The 24,528-nt window shown below is 42.5% G+C and overlaps 1 protein-coding gene across 24 annotated transcripts in view; it reads right to left on the minus strand.

The window, feature by feature from the left end:
* The window catches only part of CXXC5 (CXXC finger protein 5), a 123,376-nt gene that overhangs the window by 84,377 nt on the left and 14,471 nt on the right, over positions 1-24,528 (minus strand). For 7 of the 24 annotated variants that reach the window (XR_015743045.1, XR_015743048.1, XR_015743044.1 and 4 more), the window contains one exon: positions 17,114-17,216. The exons of the other annotated variants lie outside the window; for them this stretch is intronic. The gene's annotated coding sequence lies outside the window, so the exon portion shown is untranslated. The remainder of the gene's footprint in view (positions 1-17,113; positions 17,217-24,528) is intronic. 24 annotated transcript variants of the gene reach the window in all.

The following is a 24,528-nucleotide window of genomic DNA, read 5'->3' on the forward strand; positions in this document are numbered from 1 at the left end:
TCCCTGACCCATGCATCAGTAGTAGAGGCCTCCCATCGGTTGGCGAAGTACTTGAGGCGGCCACCGATGGGGGGGGAGGGTTAAGTTATCTGAAGCGGCGGAAGGGCCTGCTCCCGGATCCCCGGAAGGGCCTTTTATAGGAACCACCCCTTCTGGACCTCTCGGTAGATTCCACCTGATCTTGCGATGGAGGGGGTCAGTAGGAGGGAGATCGGAGGTACCTGGGAGGGAAAGAGGCCTGGAAGAAAGGACGAAAGGAACCTCGTCGAAAGGAGGCGGGGGCTCTGGAGTCAGACCTCTGAAAAGAGAGGGGAGGTATTTGCGCTTGTTGCGGCTCTCAACCAGTAAGGGGTCAAGGACCGGGCCGAACAATTTACCTCCCAAAATGGGAGCAGATGCCAATTTCACCTTATTTTTAATGTCCGCTTGCCAGTGGCGGAGCCAAAGCAAGCGGCGAGCAGTGACCTGAGAGGATATGGCTCTGGTGGAGAATTTCACGGCCTGATAAGTAGCATCGGCCGAGAACTCGGCCGCGGCCGTGAGCTTTGCGATGTCCTGATGCGCCCTGAGATTGGACGCGGGGACATGTTGCTTAAGCTGGCGAAGCCACCTGATTGAGGATCTGGTGAAGAAAGATGCGGCCGTGGCCGATCTAATGGCCCAGGCGTCGGATTGGTGGGCACGGCGCAGGGCTAGCTCGGCTCGCTTGTCCTCTGGTTTCAGGGCCTCTAAGGCAGCACTAGGGGTCGAGGAAGAAGCCAGACCCACAATGGGTTCGTCAACAGAGGGGGGTTCTAGCAGGAGAGAGAAGTCAGGGTCAAGGTTGAAGAAACGTTTGTCCTGACTGGAAGGGGCAGGAGGCGCCCCCGTAGAGGCCAGTTGTCTGGAAACCAGATCAGAAAAAATAGGAGGGACCGGAATGACATCGGTCTCTACCACTGGCTGACTAACGATGGAGTCGTGGGGACCCCCCGAGACTACAGGCTCAGGGGGCGGGTGGGAGATCAGGCCTGAGATGTTTTTGGCCTTGAAAAGGATAGACCTAAATAGGTGCGGTTTAAACAACCCCACAAAGGTGGGCTGGTCCGGGGTGAGGCCTTCATCCTCTGACATCTCCCCCTCCGTTGGGTCTGGAAGGAGGTTGAGGGAGTGGCGGGAGGAGGGGCCAGAGGCACGGAGCTTGACTCTCTAGACTGCCTATTTCCCTCTCTAATGCCTTGTGGTGTCTGAGGGCATCCCTCTGTGAGGCTTTGGAGGTCTCCTGTGCCTGTTTGCGCAGGTAGTGTGTTTTGGATTTGGCCTTCAAAGAAGGGCCACGTGAAGAATTGTCATCTGCCATCTAGAAGAAGCTGGAAAAAAAAATTATTTAAATTAGTATAAGACGGTTGGCTCGTCTGAGTGCGACCTACACCAAAGGCCGGGTATCACAACGGTTGTTTCACGCCCTCCTTTTAGTGAAAATTTTTTTATTTAATTCTTGTATTTGCTCTGGGTTTTTTTTTTTTTATGAGTCCATCTTTAAAGCTTATTTGTTGAAGCTGGGATTATAGCCCGATCAGTTACATGCTTCTGTTATTAGAGCGGTTTGATTGCTCCGAGGGAGCGCAGTTGTACGTGCAGATCCAATTAGCCGAAAGAACGCAGGCCTATGAATAATGGAAAGGCCTACAGCAGCTATCCCCCAGATGAAAACCGGGGGGGGGGTGAGAAGTGAAGTGCTGCTACGTCACTAGCTGAGAACGGCTGCGGAGCCAACAGACCTTATGGGTGCTCGGGAACCCTCGAAAAAAAGCCCTGAGGGAACAAGCTACGGCTTTAAGCAGTCCCTGGGGAGCTGCTTAGTGAGAGATTGAATCAACGCAGTCCGTAAAAACTGTTAGACAAGGCCCCAAAATGGTGGACGCCATGCGGCGCCCAAAATGGCGGCGGTGAATTGCACGAGGGGCTATCAGCGGCGGTTACTCTCCCAGAGATGAAGAGGCCTATGAGGGCCCAAAAGAAACGGGAGGAACAGGGGGGGATTATCTCCCCTGATTACAGGCGTTCAATGGGGGGGAAACACCGAAAGGAGGCAGGAACGAAAGCGGCGCTCAGTGGTAGAGCGAACGAAGCGGTAGGCAAGGAGTGGGGGTGGCGCCAGCAACTTGATGCGCTGGGAACTTGCCCAAGGTAAAACAATTAAACTTCCCCCTTTCCCAGGATGGGGAAAAAACTCCCATAGGGAGCTATAGACCCCAGGGCAACTGCGCATAGAAAGAGAATCAAGGTCCAACCTGAATAGAAGTCCTTTTGGAGAAAACCTGAATCGGCCAAGAGCTAAGAGAAAACACAGCCTGACTGTCTCGAGGCTGAGCTAAAATTGGGGAACGCTACGAGGGACCACATGATGGGGAGGAGCGTTCCTCAATTCAAGCTCAGCCTGTGAGAGCCGAGACTGGAGCACGTCCCATTCTGGATGCTCGTAGCAGCTCTATGGAGAAAGGGGAAAGGGAGTTAAAAACTTAAGACTTGAAGCAACAACCAAAAAAAAAGAGTAATTTGAAAAGTAACTGAAACATTAGGAAGAAGCAGAAGGGGAGGATCACAGAAGGGAGAATTAGATAGAAAAGGGAACAAAAGGGGAGGGAGAAGAATAGGGGGAAAATGGAAAGGAAAAAAAGTTATAAAGGACAGAAACAAGATATAGAGAAACAGGAAAAACGTACAAGAATTAAATGTATAAGCCTATTTAAAAGACACAGAGACAATGGTTAAAAATTTAACTTAAAGAGACGATCCTGCAAGGGTACAAGAGATAGCACTGCTATACTAGAAATATAAAAGTTAGAAAATGTGATAGATGATTAAAGTGACAGATAAAATTGGCATTGATATATAATGGAATATTTGTTAGTAATTAAAGGAAACAAAGAAGATAAGAGAATAAGGCTCTCAATGATCTTTAAAAAAAAGTATATAATTGAAAAGAAACATGGAAGATTTTTAATATCAGTTGACAGGATGAATTTGAATAAGAATAATAATTTTATTGACTACTGTTTTATAACTATTGTTTTGTTTTTTGTTTAAAGACAGTAATGAGTAAAATATGAAATATAGGTGATTAAAGTGAATGACAACTGATGTAATGCTTGTTAAAAGATGGAAATATTTTAAATAGAAATGTAAAAGATTGCTATCAATACTAATGGCTGAGCTGAAGTTGAATAGATTATTTCATTTATTGTTATACATACGTACATAAATACACACATACATACACACACACACATACGTATATTTCAAGAACTTAGTATATATCTTTAAGGGAATGTACCAAGCGGGATTTGGTTGATAATAGTTATGTGTTATAAAATAGAGGTTAGAAAATGAATGAACTGTAAAGGCATAATTTAAACTTTAAATAAGATTTGAATGGATAATAATTAAAAGATACAAAGGTATTACACTCCAGTCTAGTAATTACAGAGGAAAATTTGTTTTATGAGAAAAGAAAATATGAAATTGTAAATAGGACAGACAAAAGTATAAAACTATTGATTAGAAAGATACTGAAAATTAGAAAAAGATATGTAATTGAACTTAGAAAGGAATGAGATAATTAAAAATAAGGCTACAGAAAGCAAGGAAAGGGAAAAACTATTGAGAAAACTGCGAAAATAGTTATAAGATATGGATTAGAATACATAAGATGAATATGTAATTGAGTTTATGCCTGTATGGAGAAGGGATAGCCTGGGAGCATGCTGTTGTCCAAAAAGGATATTTTATTTGTATGTTTTGTGAAAATCCAAATAAAACTCTATAAAAAAAAAAGAGCCACTACACACAGACAGATCCTGGACATGGGCTTCAAATGTCATATTTCTCTTGTCAAGCCACTCCTGAACAACAAACAACATCCGAAGCGTCTTACCTGGGCTAAAGAAAAACAGACCTGGTCTGTTGCTCAGTGATCCAAAGTCCTCTTTTCTGATGAGAGCAACTTTTGCATCTCATTTGGAAACCAAGGTCCCAGAGTCTGGAAGAAGAATGGAGAGGCACACACTGCAAGATCCTTGAAGTCCAGCGTGAAGTTTCCACAGTCTGTGTTGATTTGGGGAGCCATGTCATCTGCTGGTGTTGGTCCACTGTGCTTCATTAAGTCCAGGGTCAATGCAGCCGTCTACCAGGAAATTTTGGAGCACTTCATGCTTCCTTCCGCAGACAGGCTTTATGGGGATGCTGATTTCATTTTCCAGCAGGACTTGGCACCTGCCCACACTGCCAAAAGCACCAAAACCTCAACCAACGACCGTGGGATTAATGTGCTTGATTGGCCAGCAAACTCACCTGACCTGAACCCCATAGAGAATCTATGGGGCATTGCCAAGAGAACGATGAGACACTTGAGACTGAACAATGCAGAAGAGCTGAAGGCGGCTATTGAAGCATCCTGGTCTTCCATAACACCTCAGCAGTGCCACAGGCTGATAGCTTCCATGACACGCGCATTGAGGCAGTAATTGCTGCAAAAGGGGCTCAAACCAAGTACTGAGTACTTATGCATGCTTATACTTTTCCGAGATCCGATATTGTTCTATGTACAATCCTTGTTTTATTGATTGCATGTAATATTCTAATTTTCTGAGATTGTGGATTTGGGGTTTCCATGAGCTGTAAGCCGTCATCATCACAATTATCACAAATCATGGCGGCTCCGATCACACTTTGTTTGCACAAGCACGAAGCTGAAAGCACCAGCCTGAAGATGGCGAGTGGGACCTCGTCGAAACATTACCAAGGTACTCTCAAACCTTACATGGGAAAAGACCCGAACACGCCAAGACCTGCATATATACATGTATGTATGTATGTATGTTTGTATGTATATGAATGTTATTCAGCTTTGTTCCGGTATTTTCCCACATCATTATAGTTGTGCTTTTAAAGTTGTAGCAACATTTCGGCAGAATCTCATCTGCCATCATCATCAACTGTAATCATCATCATTATCAACTGTAAAAGTCTGACTCACAGACAAACACAATACAGAAGCCTGATGATGGCAGATGAGATTCTGCCGAAACGTTGCTACAACTTTAAAAGCACAACTATAATGACGTGGGAAAATACCCAAACGAAGCTGAATGCCATACATACACACACACACACACACACACACACACACACACACGTATCTATGTATGTATGTATGTATGTACGTACATTTTGTATGGACCGTTGGCTAGTCCAGGGACCTCCTCTAAACAGAGGCAGGGAATCCTCTTTATATTTGTTCCCCCTTTTGGTAAATTCAAATTATTGTTATTGTTATTGTTGAAAATATTTTCATTATATCTTTGCACGGTTACTAAACATAAAATTATTGTGCTTTTACCAAACTTATAATTAGACGGCTGGATATTGGAATCAAATTTTGAAGCTAAATAGAGAACACCTTTCAGGGCCTGTATTACAATTGACTGATCCTGCAGTCACTGGCCCTCAACAGCTTCCTGCACAGGCGGACCCAGGCCTTGGAACTCACTGTTATTGTGCTGCTATTTTCTATGAGGGCTGCCAACTTAAAAAGAAAACCTGATATTCAACCTCAGAAAGAAGTCAGCAATTGGCGTAAATGTCTGCTGGACCCTCACAGAGAGAGCCTTATGAGGGGAAATGGCCTCTCAACAGATAATGCAATGGAATTCTTATAAACAAAATGATGCCAGCATTGTTATAGGCACCAAGATGTAGCAGCAAGTGTCACCTCTGTATTGTGATCCTATGCGAAATTAACTAGAAAAAACAGGCGATCTAATGAGAATTTAAGCAGAACTGTGAGTCGTCTAGCTCCACCTGATCAATATGCTCCTTCTGTAAGCCCTGCGGTGGTATATCTGCAACTACAGGAATCTCCTGTTGGAGAGGTACCTGAAGGTAAAGATGTTCTGTCCTGCTTAGTGACCGGACTGATAGGGAATTCCCAATCGGAAGGAGCGATCTGTGGCTGGCCCAAACAGTCTGCTGCACCCCCACAGCGATACCTTGGCATATCGTTAATTCCATCCACACTCTCATCTTTGCGGGGATCTCTTCTGGTAAGTCATCATCTTGACAGAGTCTGGCCGCTGTTGGAGTAAATGTGGCCTCAGGGGCCCTTCGTGCCACTGGTACTGATCTGGATGGGCTACCTTGAGCTTGTGCACTGGATGACCTAGACAGAGGTGGTTGCCCAGGGGGGCTTGGGGTCAAAGTGGGCCTAGTGGGAGATGAAGTTTAAGAATTTTCTTCATCCCCTCACATGTACTTCTTCATGTGCTTTTCTATTACTTTCTGGCACCTATTGGCATCGTTTTCTGCTGCTCTGGAGGTACTCTTAGAAAGCTTCGATTTGTTTTGACAATTTGACATGGCTCTTGAAGTTGTGGCTCTGGAGCTACTGCCGTTTGCCATTGTGACCGCTTATTAGACTTTACTGTTAATGAGGCTGAGACGTTGGGCAGTTGGCACGCCCAGGGGCCTGATCCAGGAATGGACAGGGAACCCTAAAAATAATGCTCTCCCAGTTTTGTATAATCTTATGCAAGAATATTCTTATTATTCTTATTATTTTATTATTAACATTATTATTTCCAAATTAGCCAAATTTTTGGAACATCTCATAGCTAGAAGGAGGAATTGTTGAAATAAGATGTAGGCCTGCAACAGCTTCCTGCACAGGTAGACACAGGCCTTGGTGCTCGCTGTTGTGCTGCTGCTTAATTCTGTGAGGACAAGCCAACAGTTTCCTCCTTAATGAATAAGGGTCCAAAATAGAATAATTATATCTGAATATATATGTATATGTATCAGGGTGATTTCCCCTGGGTTCCAAGGAGACCCCTGCCTGGGGGAAGAAAAGACTCTCACAGTTCCAGAAATAAGATGCAGATCACCACCACGTGGTTAGTGACTCTTTAATGGTGCCAGCCGCTATCTCTTTTGGTGCATAATGAGTAAAATCGGCTCAGAAGCAATTCTGTGCCTTGTGGGCAGTCGATACTGCAGAATTTCCTCTGAATAAAAAGGCGAAGTGGGGCAGACCAGTGCTGATGCCCCCACCCCAGATGGTGTTCCCAGGGGAGAGAAGCCTCAGACTCTTTTAAAATGCAGCCGGACCTGCCGAACACAGGTGGCGGCGATTACAGCTGCTCGGCTTGAAAAGGTCGCAATGGCACGGGCTAAGAAATGTGGGTTGTTAGCCATGTGGCTGAGGTGTTATCGCCTCCGATCGCCCTGGGGGCGAGGAGATCACTCCCCGATGCTACGGTGAGCTCCCTTGGCTCAATGTTATATGTCATAGGGAGCTGCTTGTCTTGTTGATATGAAGAGTCTTAAAGAATTTTTTAGAGCTTAAAGGCAAACCTTTTTTGTTTTTTCCTTTTGAAGTCTTTGCTATTCCGGGAAAGGAAAGAAAACTGCCTATATCCATGAAGGCAGAGCAAAAACTGGGGATGCAAGGGAGGAGTCCCGTGGTGGAGGAGGAGCGCCCTCACAATTAAAGCCCAGCCTATCAGACGAGCGACAGAAGCATCTCCCAATCAATGGATGCTCTGAATAGCTCATCTGGAGAACACAGAATAGGAAAAGATCACGGCGATCTTCTAGTCCAGAAGAAGATGCTTAAGCAGGAGACTGTGTTTGAACTACAGAAAAAACAGGCACACACAGCACTTCAACGTTTCTCCATATTTTATAGGTCAAACCCACGTCATTGTAGTTGCGCTTTTAAAGTTGTAGCAACGTTTCGGCAGAATCTCATCTGCCATCATCAGGCTTCTGTATTGTGTTCGTCTGTGAGGCAGACTTTTACAGTGGTTTTACAGTGGTTTTACCACTGTAAAAGTCTGACTCACAGACGAACACAATACAGAAGCCTGATGATGGCAGATGAGATTCTGCCGAAACGTTGCTACAACTTACAACATGTATGCTACGTTGCTACAACCATACAACATGTATGGTATTCGGCTTTGTTCGGGTATTTTCCCATGTCATTATAGTTGTGCTTTTAAAGTTGTAGCAATGTTTCGGCAGAATCTCATCTGCCATCATCAGGCTTCTGTATAGTGTTCGTCTTGTGAGGCCATTACACACCCCATTATACCAACATCAACTCCATCAACCAATCAAGAGGCAGCAGCGCAGCCAACCAGCCCAGCACACCAGCCCCCACCACCAATATTTATAGACAGACCGCAGCTCCGATCACACACTGCTTGCACTGGCACGAAGCCAAAAGCACCAGCCTGAGGATGGTGAGTGGGACCTCACCGAAATGTCGCCAAGATACTCTTAATCTTATACGGGAAAAGACCCAAACACACCTAGACCTACATATATATATTTGTGTAAATAAATTGAATTTTTTGATGCACTCTGAGCTTAGTTGTTTCCTTGCAAATGTTTCATCATTCCAACTAAGCAACATCATTAGTATTAGTGATAATAATGTTACCTAGTTTGGGTAATGAAATGTCTGCAATGAAACAGTCAAACTCAGAGAGCACCAAGGATGCCTCATTTCAACCATAAGCTACAATATTCTCCTTTAATCGGTAAATTGAATTAATTTGCTGTTTTTTCCCTCTGAAAGATATTAATTCAAGAAAGTATATTATGTTTCCATATATGTGATACATGGTTTATCTCTCCATGTATACTGATCATTCTCCAGCCTTCTTCGTTTCACATTCAAGCAGAAATTTTAAAAGATAAATTATTTCAAATGTAAATCTATATCATTTTAAAGTTATACTTCTATATTCACCGACTCCCATTTCATACTGCTTGTCCTATGTATAACTTTTTATTTTTGTTACATCAAACAGCTTAAAAAGTGTATCTTTGTCTTAGTATTTATATATTCCACTCAGAAGAAGAGAATGAAACTGAAACTGCACTGTGAGAATCTTTCAAACTTATGCCTATCAATCATGATAAGCAAGCATTTGCAACTCAAGATAGGAGCTATATATCTAACTTTTCCTCCGCAAAATCAGTGATGTCACATTGTTCCATAGATATTTCCCAAACATATATTACTGGTTGCCAATGGCAGGAATATACAGAATATTATGATTCCTGATGTGGGGCTACATTCAGCTCTATTACATGGACTACTCCCAACCTGTTTGGATAACTCCCTGCAGTTTTTATGGCAAGGATTTTCAAAAGTAATCTGCCATTGCCTCTTTCCTTGAGCTGTGAGAATGTGAGTAGCTGGCCTTGGGCCTAAGGCAGGATTGGAACTCATGGCCTCCCAGTTTCTAGCCTGATACCCAGGGGTGGGATTCTACCAGTTTGGACCGGTTCTATAGAACTGGTTATGATTCTGCGCAGTTTGGAAAACCGGCAAATTGTGCCCCTGGCTGGCTCTGCCCCTCTCCACCTCTCCCTCCCCTCCCAGTCAGTCCTTATCACGCATGTGCAACATTGCATGAATGCCCGACATCACTGACTGCTTTCTTTCCTGCCCAGTCACTCCTTAAGGTATTTCTTTTTTTCCCCTCCCGACGATCAGCTGTTCCTATGATCAGCTGTGCCAGTATTCCCCTCACTTACTTACTGCTTCACCCAGGAGGCTTCCCTGAGGCCCAGGAAGGCAAAAAAATGGAGGGGGGCACAGCACCCTCCCGGCTCCATTTTTTTGCCTTCCTGAGCCTCAGGAAGCTTGAAAGCAAAAATGCCCCTCCCAGGAAGCTTCCCTGAGGCCCAGAAGGTCCAAAAGGGGGGGTTTGCTGTAAAAAAAAACCCACGCCCGCCAGTCACATGGCCACACTCACTTAGCCACACCCACAGAACCGGTTGTTAAAAAATTTGAATCCCACCCCTGCTGATACCTTAGCCTCTATACCAAATCGAGTGCTTTCAATTATAATTACCATAATCCTAATATTTATGTTGGATGGGTTAAGAAAAGAACATGATATCTGGAGGACACTGGGCTAAGGAAATCAAGGATAAAGGGATGTTTTTGTGAAGCTGCTCATTTGCACATCTATTATAAGCATACACCAATAATTACAATGCTATTGTGCTAGCAGAGCATTTTGTAGAGGAAATAACTATAAAAATGTTCCATTGAACCAAAAAACGTATTTCCTGTTCCGGAACAAGGCTGCTTTTTTCAGGAAGGAAAAATAAGAACTTCGGATCTACGTCCTAAAACACATCACTGAAGTTGAAGCCAGAGAAAAAAATAAAACATTCCAGCGTGATATTCTACTTGAGCAATGGAGCATGAGTAACTAATGGAGGCTTTTCGTGGTCTGATGAGTTTAAGCTATGAGCTGAAAGTTTAACTGTTAATGCACTTGGGATGTGCACAAATGTACATTAAAAAAGCATTCAACAATTTTTTTTCTTCTCACGGGGTAAGGACAGTTTATTCCCACATTTGCTGTTTATGGTGAATACAATAGTAGGTCTCACATTGTCTCCATCTCATTATTGTCCTTCCCTTGTGTTTTAAAGGTTGTTTTGCTGCTTCTATTTTTAAAGCACTTATAAGTTTTTTTTTAAATGTTTGAAACTAAACCTAAAACTGTTGCAGAATTAAGGATAATGATGGAATCATGGTGCTCATCCAAGTTTTATGATCAATACACAAAACCACTTTCATCTTGACAGAACGTATATCAGGAAATGGGCAGGTAATTGTTATACACGTGTGTATGCACATGCACTCCTGAGCTGCTTTTGACTCCCAAGCTGGGCATTAGCAAAGGGAGAGGGGATGCAGGCAAATAAAGCTAGCTGAGGTCAGAACAACTGCCAGGGAATAAAGCAGATCAACTGACTGTAGCAACCTCAGAGGTAGCTAGTACATATCCCAAGAGGTCAGATTGGGGGTGGGGGCAGCTGTTTCCAGCTTACTCGTTGTAAGCTTGGATGTGGTGATTAAAGCATGTGATAAAATGGCAGTCTAAGAAAAAACCTGCTGCTGTCAGGAAATTCAGATTCTTCTCAGCACAGAAAGCAACTGAAAAGCAACCATAGAAGAATGTTGGAGGAAAATCCAGGGGCGATGCAAGCCCATGCTAAAGGGCCACCTATGGCTGTCAAGAAAGAACTAGATCCTCTTGGACAAACATCTTTTAAGATGCAAAAGAATCTTATTTTTTAAGCACCTGAATTTATAGTGATGAAAAGTTGTATTCTGGGCCAATTACAAAAGAGAAACAGAGAAGGTCAGCCACCAAACCAACCAACCTTGAATGAATTATGCTTTACTAAGTTATCCAAATTGCTCATTTGTGAGAAACTTGCTTTTTAGGCATCCTGGGCTAGAATCCTGCAAATCTGTTTCCTCTCCCATACATTCCTAGAGGTGGACAGGACATTAGACACCTCCCAAAATTTCAAGTAAGAATGGAGAGCCAACAATACAACAGCAAGAATTCACAAAACAATCCACCTTGGATTTAGCATTTTCCTTGCAGACCTCCTTTTAAAATTCTCCCATTTTAAAAAAACAACAACCAGCATAACCTAGACAGAAACTAGAGGACATTTTAATAGAAGGAACAACTGTAAGTAGCCCTCACAACCACAATTGAGCCCAATATTTTTGTTGCTACGTGAAAAAAATGTTAAGTGAATTTTGCCTCATCTTACAAACTTTTGTGCCACAGTTGTTAAGTGAATCATTGCAATTGTTAAATTAGTAACATGGTTCTTAAGTGAATTTGGCTCCCCCATTGACTTTGCTTGTCAAGAGATCATAAAAAGTGAACACATGACGCTGGGACCCTGCAACCATCATACATGTGAGTCAGTTGCTAAACATCCAATTTTTGATCACGACTGTGGATACTGCAACGATCGTAAGTGCGAAAAATGGTCATAAGTCACTCTTTCCAGTGCCATTTAACTTTGAATGGTTACTAAGTGAACTGTTGTAAGTCCAGGACTACCTGTACTGACATTTTTTTTCACATTTCTGTAACAAGAGGTAAAAATTGGTGTATTAAAAATGAGAGTTGAAATTAAATGGATGCAGCAGAATTCCTAATCCTATTTGTCTATATTGCACACACTAATGGAGCATTAAAAAAACAACAACAACAGGAAATTGTATTCACTTAACCCATCTTTTGGTCCATTTGATCCTCTCCTTCTCCCTCCTCCTGAACATCTTGTGAATGTATATGGGAAATCAAGGAAAGCTCCCCTTGGGGAGGTACTTGAGGATAATTTAGGTCAGTTCTGCACAGAGATCCTACTGACTGTGAGTCACATTCTGACCCTGGGATCTGTCTGTCCATGAGGGATTGTTGCACCCCCGCTGTGATTCCTCTGCGGATCGCCAACTCCATCCATGCCTTGTTTCTGGGACCTCATCTGGAAGGAACTCCTCCTGACGTAAACCAGCCACCATTGGCAGGAAGGTTGCTTCAGGGGCTCGTCTTGAAGTCTGTGCACTTGATGTTACGGTACCAGGTGGTCGAGATGGCAAGGACCAAGTCTAAGGGTATAGGAGTGCATTGAATCTGAGGTTGTGGAGTTGGAGTGGGAGACTGGGAAATCTCTCAGCCTCCCTTGTGTGCCTTTCAATTTGCTTTTCCAACACTTTTTGGCATCGGGTGGCATCCTTCTCTGCGGCCTTTGAAGGACCCTTAGCTCTTTTAGACTTGTCTTGGGTCCATGCTTTGGCTCCACCTCTGCTTGCCATTGCAATCATCTAAAGTACCTCAGAGATATGAGGTGACTTTATAAATATAGATATAAATATGACTCTGTATAGTTCTATCTATATAACTATATAGATATATATATATGGACGGTCGGCACATCCGGGTTCCTGTACCACAGTAGGGACAGGGAACCCAATCGATACTCACTCCCCCATTTTTTTGATATGCAATATCTAGAATTGAGGCGTTTATATTATTATTATTGTTGGTGGTGGTGTTTGTATATATTATCTATATAATAGATTGAATAAAAGTACTTAATGCCTCAATATACTGAGAAGACCAAATAAGCCAAATTTTGAGAACGCTAAAAGATAGGGCAATTCACTACAAATAATAGGCCCTCAACAGCCATCCCCACAGGCCTCAGGCACTGGCTGATGGTGCTGTGTTTGTTTATACATATATATTACTTGGTCTCTTTGTTTAGAATTTTGAGGGGAACAAAGCCTCTCAACAGTAGGCTGGGAAAAACACCAGCAAAGACCCCACGATGCAACATGGTATAGGCCGTGTGGCCTGGGAAGTATGCGCTTAAAATGGCGGACAGTCCCTGGATTAAAGTGGCGCAGACATATTTTTGGCGCCTAACACAACAATACCTCGCCACCCAACTAATTACTAAACGGCTATCCTGTGATAAGTGGCGGATAGGGGAGAATCAGGACTCAAACGCCCCCCCCCGCGTTCTCTTTGGGGAGGAATCACTGCTGGCGAGGTTTGAGAGAAAGCGCACTCTTTGTTAAACAGCGCGAAAGCTTGGAAAGGCAATGGCAAGGGGGGAGGCACAGGGAAAGTGGATCAAAGGAAAGGGAAACTTCATACGTTGAAAAAGGCATGATTTCCAATTAGAGTGGCAGGGATCTAAACCTCTGCCCTTATGGGCGCAAATGCAGCTGGAATGCTGGTGGCAATCTGCGATTGTCCCGACTGCTTCTCTCTAATTGGAGTCGGATCTGCTGAGGAAATTTGGAGAAAAAGTTTTGAAAAGCCAATCTGTATATGAAGAATCTATTCACCTCAATTTGTTCCTGCTGTGACCAAGGAAAGCTGCCTATCGAATCAAAGACTGAGCTAAAACTGGGGGACACTAGGGAGGAGCTAGGGAGGAGCAACAGCATCCTACTAATTAAGCCCAGCCTATCCGAGCAGAGACTAAGCACCTCCCATTCTCTGGATGCTCGGAGCAGCTCAATGGAGAAAGAAGAGTTGAATTCTTCTCACACTTGCTACATTGAATATAAAACGTGAAAGTTGCCATATCAGAAATGCAAATTCTTTATTAGATAGCAATAGATTTTAATGCACAGAATGGCAATGAAAAAGAACAGATCAATAAATAATAAGTCCTATATCTTAGCAGCTTGTCATGCATGTGCAAACTAGAAACTTCAGGAGCTAAAGATGTTCCCCTGCACGTGTGTTAATTTTAAGCACATTTGTGCAACTTAATTGCCAAATTATGAAAATGTTCTCAAAATATCAGAGAGCACTTTCAGTTTATATTGAATGCTAAATATGTCAGAGGCAATACAACATTGCAACAGCAGGAGGCAAAAGGTCCTGGCTTTGCAATGCAAGCTCTGCTCTTTCTTTGTGTATTGTGATATTGTACACGTGCTCAAAAAGGACATAGTCGGCAGAAGAAATATTACTTTTATCAATACTAAATACAGTGGTACCTTGGTATTCATCTTTAATTGGTTCCAGGAGGCACGATAAGTACCAAAAGCAGTGAGTATCAAACATATTTTTCCATATGGAATATCACAAGGCATCCAATATTGACAAGTTTTAGGTTGTGCATTGAATACCAAACAAATTATGGGTACAAGGACAAAAGTTTAATATCAAAATGCACTGAGTACCAAATTTGATAAGTTTCAAAGCAGTTGAGTACCAACGTACATCCCCCTGTATGTTTGATAAGATTACAACAGCTATGCTGAATTTATAAACATTTTGCATACAACTCATAAAACTTCCTTTTTACAAACCTGCAATCCCTTAATTTGGAGTAGAGTAGGGTGACTGAAATAATGGGGATTAAACCTGATCAACTATGTAAGCTAGACAGGAAAGAAAATCCAAAAGGCAATAGCAACTATTTCACTATTCATGACAAGGAGTTACATGGAGCACTGAACACAAAAGTTTGACCTGAAGGAGACTTCACTTACTAGAAATCTGTATTAGCCAATAGAGCCTTTATTTCAAATCTATTTCACAAGATGCCAAATTCATTACCTAAAGGCCTGACCTTTCATAAACTGTAAAAGAGAATTGCATCTTATTTTCAAACCTTCATGACCATTGGAGGGAGAAACCATATGGCAATATTTTCTTCCCTCGTATCCTTCAACCCAGAAAATTCAGTACAAATATTCTTCCATTTCTAACCTTTTAGAGTTTGTCTACTGTTACACGTAGACAAAGCCAACAGCCCATTTTTTCAACTCTGAAATATGGAGATGGAACAACAACCCTCCTAGATATAACAGTATTATTTCCAATTAATTTCAATATAGGATTCAATCTACATTAGGGCTGTTAAACTCATGGCCCACAGGCCGGATGCATCATGAGCTGGCCACGGCCAGTTTAGTGAAGGGTGGGGGGGAAGTTACGATACGTCACATGACAATCCTGTGACAATGCAAGTTTGACACCTCTGATCTACACGAGGGATGCAGAAAATTAATCATACATAAAATAGCATTCAACCAAATGAAAAATCTAAATATTGTAAACAGCAACAAATTTTAACCAGGATGAAGAACTAGTCCAACAGAATCCTAAACCAAGAATAGAGAATAGAATGCTTTTAAGCACGCACATTGTACTGGGTCCTTTTCTACACATATAATTAATTTTTAAATGTTTCTGGTTTGGCTGATGGGGAGGATGCAAAAACATGCAGCACAGCTTGGGAAGGCTACATGAAAGGTGTTGTGCAGGTCAGGGAGGGACTATAGAGGTTGTGCAGATGGGGGAGATTTATTCAAGCAACTTACAACTTTCCTTGCATCTCACCAGCAAAGACTCGTGATATTGGGTATATTCTAATTATATTTGACTTTGTATTCTATTTAATTTCCCACACGGTATTGCTAAAAGTAATGCATTATAAATGGAACCAAGTAACTCGTTTCTTTCTTTAAAGTGTTTGAATTCATAAAGGTACATTTTAAAATGTTATTTATACTCTATTTTCCTGCACTTGCTCAGAATGATGAACAGCAAGGTTCTTTTTGCTAAAGGCAGTCTTTATCTTTTAGAGCAGGGGTTACAGGAGATAGACTGGAATCAACCAGGTCTCTGATTTGCAACAGATCAACAAGAATGAATTAACAGCAGCAACAGTAAAATGATTCGTCTTCACTTTAAAACAGCTAAAATGAAAGAAACCTGTTTTGGTGCAGATGAGATTAAAAGCAGGTTTCTGTGTTTAGGTTTTATTACTTCTGTTCAACTCTCAAGCACAAAACCCACCTCCAAGATTTAGAGTGCTTTATTTTTAATCCTATGCACTTTGGAAGAGAGAGTGAGTACAGCTTGAGTTTTCTTGTCTAAATCAAAGCATAACATACAAGCTTGAAGTCTGCTTTCCCCTACCCTGGAGACTTGCAGACTAAGGAAATCAAACAAAGCAATGTAAAATGAAAATGAAAACATAATTGTAAATATAAAATCAGTTCTTTAACAGCAAAATGCAATGTCTACATTACACAGTGAATAATCAGTTCCAAAATGACATTCAAAGAGCAATGTGTTTCAGAGGAAGCTATCAGTTAAATGGGCACTACAAAGTGGGCTGAGTAGAATACAGATAACTAGAATAAGTGCCAATTTTTGCTAACTGGTGCCCACCTGCACTGCATGTACAAAATCCATCAATACTTTTCATGAGTGGTCAAATTTTAACACTAGCATAACACGGGAGTACAGGAATGTCCATCATGGAAGTCAGTATGTTCATTTAGGAAGCAGAAATCAGATTATGTGATACATACCAATTAGTTGTCCCAAACAAGGAATAGCCAAGGAACTCAGAAGCAATTGTTAGGAAAGATCACAACTGCTTCCCAGTGTCTATGTTTCACTTGACTGGTTTACTCCACTAACAACAAAATTTATCCAACTACAGTTCTTCCAAGTGGTATTAAATCTTTATAGGTTCTAAAATGTTCTTCCTCTATACTTAACAGCACCAGTAGCCAGTGAATACATAGCTGAAAACAAGTTGCATTAATGAAACTATCCCTTTTCAGGGAAAAAAGGGGGGAAAACATATTCTGGGACAGATTTTGTCCTTAGTTTCATCAAGGAGTCAGAAATAAGGAATACATCTATATCCTTATACGCATATAATCCCATGCTCTTTTGCTTACCTCAAATAAGTTATACAATTTGGTGATTGCATGCCTCACCACATCTGTAGAAATCAATTGAATTAATTACAAATTACTATCCGTTGATCAATTTAGTGAAAATCTGGAAGAAAAAAATAAGAAATTATCTTTAAATTAAGAATTTGTTTATGGCTAAACTAAGTGCCCAAAAAGTGAAGAGGATAAAAGTCATTTTATTGCTGGTGCCCAAAGAAGCCAAAGTGAAGATGAATGATGGAAGTCTGCAATTGTAGCCCACAATATTTGTGGCAGGTTTGTTTCCCTCAATCAAGCATATTTGCAGCAAGTATAAAACTGTAGCAATCTTTGAAAAAAGTCAAAGCGTTAGAGCAGCAAATGGCCATACTTTAGCTGATAACAATAAAGGAGGAATTATCAAAAGGAAAATTATCAGAGACAGCTCTACAATAACAGCTACCCATATGGAAGACCGTTGAATAGAACAGCAAGCAGAATGGATGAATAAGAGGCAGAAACAAGAAATGCAAAAAATATCCTATCTTTTGGAAGTCCAGCCCTTGTAATTATCAAGCCCTGTTCAGGAGAAAAGACTCAAGAGAATGAGAGATGAATATAAATTTCTAAAGAGGATTCAACTGTACCTATAATAGTTCACCACTACTGTTCAACATCGTATTAATTCCACTGACAACAATCCTATGAAACACAAAACTTGGGTACCAAATCTCAAGCCAACATGGCAAGATAAACTATCTACTAGACATGGATCGTGGTATTCTACCGGTTCCACCCAGTTCAGCCGAACCGGTAGTAAAAATCAGCTGAGAGGAGGTGAAAAAAGCCTCTGACAACCAGCTGTGCTTATAGTGAAAGCATTAGTGAAAGCATTAGCAAAGGATGATGGTTACAAACACCTAGGCATATTGGAAGCAGGTAACATGTTGAATGGAAAAGTCAAAGAGTCAATGCAAAAGGGATACATCAGGAGGATCTGCAAAATATTAAAATCAAAACTGAGTGCTAGAAACATAATTAAAGTCATTAATACAGGGGACTGTGGCTGAACTGTAAAACTCAGACCAGAAAACATGTAAACTTTTAACTATGTTCCACGCTTTACATCCACAAAGTGACATCAACAGGCTGTACCTGCCAAAATAAGAGGGGGCAGAGGGCTATTGCAAATCCATCGAACTGTAGAAGAAGAAAAATGCAGTTTGAATGATTATGTGAACCAAAGTACAGGAAAAAAATGCTGCAGGCTGTGAAAACTGAGAACATATAAAAACAACAGAAACAAAGGCAGAATATAAGGTAAAACAGCTCGAAGACAGATTAAATAGATGGAAAACCATAGCTTTGCATGGACAGCACTTGAAAAACATCGAAGGAAAATGTGATAGCAACTTGACATGGGCATAGCTTAAGATGGGAACTATCAAGAAAGAAACGGAAGGTTTGGTTTAATAGTGGCTGCTCAAGAACAAGCACTACAAACTAATGCCATGAAAGTGGAGATACAAAAATCCACTGCCAACTTTACAATGAAAAAGCTGAAACTGTTTCACATTTAATATGTGAGCGCAGCAAAATCGCACAAACTGATTACAAAGCTAGACATGACCAAGTTGCTAAATTAATCCACTGGTCATTATATAAAAAATGCAACTTACCTGTATCTGAAAAGTCATGGGAACATAAAGTGGAAAAAGTTGTCAAAAATGAGAAAATGAAGATCTTGTAGGACTTTCAAATATAGATGGATTGTCATTTGGAACACAACATGCCAGATATCACAATTGTCAAAAACCGAAGCATATAATTTATTTATATCGCTGTACCAGGAGACGCCAGAATTGAAGAAAAGGAACTGGAAAAAATCATGAAATATTGCAACCTGGCCATCGAAACTACACAATTATGAATGAAATATGGAACAGTGATACCCACTGTCATTGGGGCACTTGGTACCATGTTCAAGAATTGTATAAAATACATCAAGAAATTGTAGCTTCCTGCAATAACACCAGCAGAACTGCAAAAACTGCATTACTCTGGAACATCGTACATCTCAAGAAGGTACTTGGTTGATACCTTAGGATGCTGGCAGCAACCCGTATCAACCATCAGAGCCAGTCAATGATATTTGTGATACATTTTTAAATGTTCAGTTGACTGAGTTTCAAGTTTAATGAATAAAAGTTTATGATGATGATGATGATGATGTCTGAAAGTAATACTTGAGCGTTATTTTAAAGCAGAACCTTAAGACATTGATCTCAAAGCATTTTGAAAATAATACAGAGTCATTACCAAAAGTCATCTCAATTTGTCAGGAAACCAGAATAGTGTGGAATCTTGGCACACTAACTTCATCTAATTTTTCAATTCGTAACTTCCTTAATAGACTGTGTAAACATTGTATATACATGTCTTAATTCCAACAAAATACACTGCTCAAAAAAATAAAGGGAACACAAAAATAAGACATCCTAGATCTGAATGAATGAAATATTAAATACTTAGTTCATTACATAGTTGAATGTGCTGACAACAAAATCACACAAAAAATTTCAATGGAAATCAAATTTAGCAACCCATGGAGGTCTCAATTTGGAGTTACACTCAGAATTAAAGTGGAAAAAAGCACTACAGGCTGATCCAACTTTGATGTAATGTCCTTAAAACAAGTCAAAATGAGGTTCAGTAGTGTGTGTGGCCTCCACATGCCTGTATGACCTCCCTACAACGCCTGGGCATGCTCCTGATGAGGTGGCAGATGGTCTCCTGAGGAATCTCCTCCCAAACCTGGACTAAAGCATCCCCCAACTCCTGGACAGTCTGTGGTGCAACGTGGCGTTGGTGGATGGAGCGAGACATGATGTCCCAGATGTGCTCAATTGGATTCAGGTCTGGGGAACAGGCGGGCCAGTCCATAGCATCAATGCCTTCGTCTTGCAGGAACTGCTGACACACTCCAGCCAGATGAGATCTAGCATTGTCTTGCATTAGGAGGAACCCAGGGCCAACCGCACCAGCATATGGTCTCACAAGGGGTCTGAGGATCTCCTCTCGGTACCTAATGGCAGTCAGGCTACCTCTGGCGAGCACATGGAGGGCTGTGTGGCCCCCTAAAGAAATGCCACCCCACACCATTACTGACCCACTGCCAAACCGGTCATGCTGGAGGATGTTGCAGGCAGCAGAATGTTCTCCACGGCATCTCCAGACCCTGTCACGTCTGTCACATGTGCTCAGTGTGAACCTGCTTTCATCTGTGAAGAGCACAGGGAGACAGTGGCGAATTTACCAATCTTGGTATTCTCTGGCAAATGCCAAACGTCCTGCACAGTGTTGGGCTGTAAGCACAACCCCCACCTATGGACGTTGGGCCCTCATACCACCCTCATGGAGTCTGTTTCTGACCATTTGAGCAGCCACATGCACATTTGTGGCCTGCTGGAGGTCATTTTGCAGGGCTCTGGCAGTGTTTCTCCTGTCCCTCCTTGCACAAAGGCGGAGGTAGCGGTCCTGATGCTGGGTTGTTGCCCTCCTACAGCCTCCTCCACATCTCCTGATGGACTGGCCTGTCTCCTGGTAGCGCTCCATGCTCTGGACACTACGCTGACAGACACAGGAAGCCTTCTTGCCACAGCTCGCACTGATGTGCCATCCTGGATGAGCTGCACTACCTGAGCCACTTGTGTGGGTTGTAGACTCAGTCTCGTGCTACCACTAGAGTGAAAGCACCACCAGCATTCAAAAGTGACCACACCATTAGCCAGAAAGCATAGGAACTGAGAAGTGGTCTGTGGTCACCACCTGCAGAACCACTCCTTTAGTGGGGATGTCTTGGTAACTGCCTATGCTTTCCACCTGTTGTCTATTCCATTTGCACAACAGCATGTGAAATTGATTGTCAATCAGTGTTGCCACTTAAGTGGACAGTTTGATTTCACAGAAGTATGATTGACTTGGAGTTACATTGTGTTGTTTAAGTGTTCCCTTTATTTTTTTGAGCAGTGTATCTATCAAAATACCTCATGACATACTGATTAACAAATTGGTTAAGTGCTACATTGAGTGAGATTTAAGCAGCTGGTTTAAAAATTGTAATCAATGAATTCTCAGCAGTGATCAATATCAGATCATAAATTATTAGCCCTAGGCCTTCTATATTTTTTAGCAATGACAGGCTAAGACATAGAAGTAACGCTTCTCCAGTTTGCAGATGATACAAGTTGGATACAAATCCATAATTATGCAGAGTAAACAAAAAAAGCAAGAAACAATGTACAGTACCAAGAAATTAAAGGCATGAAATAAGGAAAAGAAAGTAAAACTGCTTACATCAGTACCATCCATAGTGCCACTCCATATCTACTTTTGCAACCATCTTTACTTCCTTTGGGTTGGTCATTGCTTTACATTTACAATATTTTTATTCTTCGTTTCTCATCTCTTTCTTTTTGAGAATGGACGTTGACAGACTTACCAGAGGACACCCTTTCTATTCACATGCTAGAGAGTCCAGCAATGGGTTAGACTCCTCCCTATGATGCCATCAAGCTGAGTCTGCCTCACTATAAAAAAGCCAGCCTTTAGTACTATCCCCAGCTTTCTGGAGAAGTGACTTTACAGATGTAGTGTGTCTCTGGAAAACAAACATCAAGAAGAACCCTCCCCCACCAAGACCAGATGTACACAGGGTGGGTCTGGACTCTCTAGCAGAGTGACTAGAAAGGGCATTCTCTGGTAAGTCTACCAATGCCCATTCTTCTCCACACTGCGGCGAGAGTCCAGCAATGGGACATACCAAAGCCTGCATGTCCAAGGGAGGGCCCTTGTCTGGTCCAATCATTTGACCCTGGAAAGGACCTACTGGAATGCCCTTCTCCCACAAAAGATGCCTCTGCAGAGGCGAGGGGATCCAGCCGATAGCGCCAGACAAATGGAGATAGCCAATATAGAGGTAGTCGCCCTATAATCTCCTAGATGGAAGCCTTGAAGACCCAGGCCGCCAAAGTCACTGCACTTCTAGAAGAGTGCATCGTGATCTACCTGGGGCCTGGAAGAGATAAATTCTCATAAGCCATAGAGATCCATCCACCCAGATCCATCTACTCATCCTGGATGAGGAAGCCTTATTCCCCAAGGAACCGGGTGGAAGGACAGGAACACTGCTTCAATTTGCCAAAAGTAACAATACATTTAACCTAAGTATGGAGAGCTCTATGCACCTTCCATGTACACTCCCCCCCTATGCTCCAACTCATATTAGACTAGGGGCAAATTCCTGTAGAACTATAACTAGTACCCTATGGAACCCAGAATTAACCCTTTGGTACAAAGGAAGGGTCCCAATGTAAACTACTCAGTTGTCAGGAAAAATGCTCAATCTAGCCTCACGGAAAGAACCCCCAACTCAGATACCCTCCTGGCATGCGTGAAAGCCTCCAGGAAGGCCACCTTGGGGGATATGGGATGAAAGCCACCTTCCGTAAGGTTCAAGGGTGGCCGCATCAGGGCCTGTAGCACTTTGGGGAGGTCCCAAAGGAATACCTGTGGACTACAAAGAATGCAGATCTGAGGCTCCCTTCAAGATCTGCGATCTGAAGGGAGATGGGAGAGGAAAATATCTTATCCCATAACAATGCCAAACTCAAGGACAATACCTAACAGCAGAGAAATCTTGTGAAAGCCCCTTATCTGGACTATCCTGAAGAAACAGTAACACATTTGGGACCGATGCAGATGTGGGGCTCCGGGCCCTCTTGGAACACCACTAACCAAGTGTCCTCCAGGAGGAATCGAAGATGCATCTCCTCCTGGCCAAGGAGGAACCCGAAGTACTTGCCCCGCCCTTTCCTTGAACAACTTCCAGATTACTGATGGAATGAATAGAATAAGGTGTAGAGGAGACCCGGGGCCACCTGCTCAGAAGCGCATTGGGCCCCTTCACTCCCTGGACAGGAACCCTGGAGTAGAAACCACCTACCTGTACGTTCCGGGAATAGTCGAATAGGTCCACCATTGGACCGCCGAAATTGCTAGCCAACTCCCTGATTGAACGAGGGCCTGGCCTCACAACTGCTCTAGAATTTCCAAAGCAGTGTGTCTTTTCCTTGTTTTTAATTCTGACCATGAGGTTTTCCTAGGAGCCCAGCCTTGGCAGTGACTCTTGTTGCTGCCTCTCTGTAGATGGAATGCATCCTTCCAGAAAATTGCAAGTCTTGGGCTACTTCCAGGCTCAATGTTCCATCTTGGGCCCCACTTACCTTCCAAGGTGCTAGAAACCGACACTGGAGGTGCTGGCAGCTCCTCATGAGTCACGTCATCCTAGGTGTGGGCCTGAGGTTTGGAACAACATTGACAGGGCCAAAAAGTTGGCGCTGGATAATGGGCCAGACCCCAAAATGTCCAATTGCCACATACACGGGGCCAATATAAAATCCCTGTCAAGGATGGTCTACATGGCCAAGTAATGCTCTCAGGGCCTGGCCTGTGTCTTCTGTGGACCCGCTGCCAGACGCTGAATTTAAAGCCCGAATCACCAGCTGATAGAAATTTTCAGCCTGGCCCTGGCCTGTGTCTTCTGAGCCTTGCTGCCAGGTGCTGCCTGCCCAACAGCTGTGTTGGGACCTTTGCGTGTTAGAGTCATGTGGGAGGCTCATTCAAGCTCTCCTACTCTTCACTTCAAGATTTAGAGCTTCGCGTTTTGCAAAAAAACTGTGTGGGAGGTTTCTCTTAGCTCTCCCAGCCTGGACTCATAATTATAATGCTGAATCCTCATCATGACGAAAACCCAGAAGGCGCAGCTCTACCGGCTCCCCAGGAGTTGTGCTGTTGACTCTGCTGATTTTTCTGCCGTACATAAGATCTCTGATGCTAACTTAGCTTTGAGACTCCAGAGACACTAGCTCTGACAGCAATGGAAGCTGAGTCAGAAAGCTGAGGATAGCACCAGAGGCTGGTTTTTTTTTTATAGTGAGGCAGACTCAGCTTGATGACATCATAGGGAGGAGTCTAACCCATTGCTGGACTCTTGTCACAGCGTGGAGGAGAACTCCACCAACTCTATCAAACCATTATTTGTTATCTTCTTTTTTTAACTCTTTATTATTGCAATTTGATCCTCATTTATTCTGTCTACATGATCCAATACTTTACACCTTTATCACATTTCTTTCATACCAGTCACTCAGTTTACTCAGTTTTGTATTCTAAGTTTTGTATTCCAGTCATCTTCATTCAACACCCATTCATTTAGGATGCTACTGCTTTTTGGTTTAACACACACACACACACACACACACACTGCTTATTCTTCTCATTCTCACTGCATTCATCCCAAAGTGTGGGATATAGAAATAAAGGCTAATTTGTACAGAAATCAAGCCCACATTATGAAATGAGAAAATCTGGCTTGGCAC

The sequence above is a fragment of the Pseudonaja textilis genome, chromosome 3 (genome assembly GCF_049901715.1).
Source record: "Pseudonaja textilis isolate UNSWEBS1 chromosome 3, rPseTex1.2, whole genome shotgun sequence".
NCBI classification, from domain to species: domain Eukaryota; kingdom Metazoa; phylum Chordata; class Lepidosauria; order Squamata; family Elapidae; genus Pseudonaja; species Pseudonaja textilis.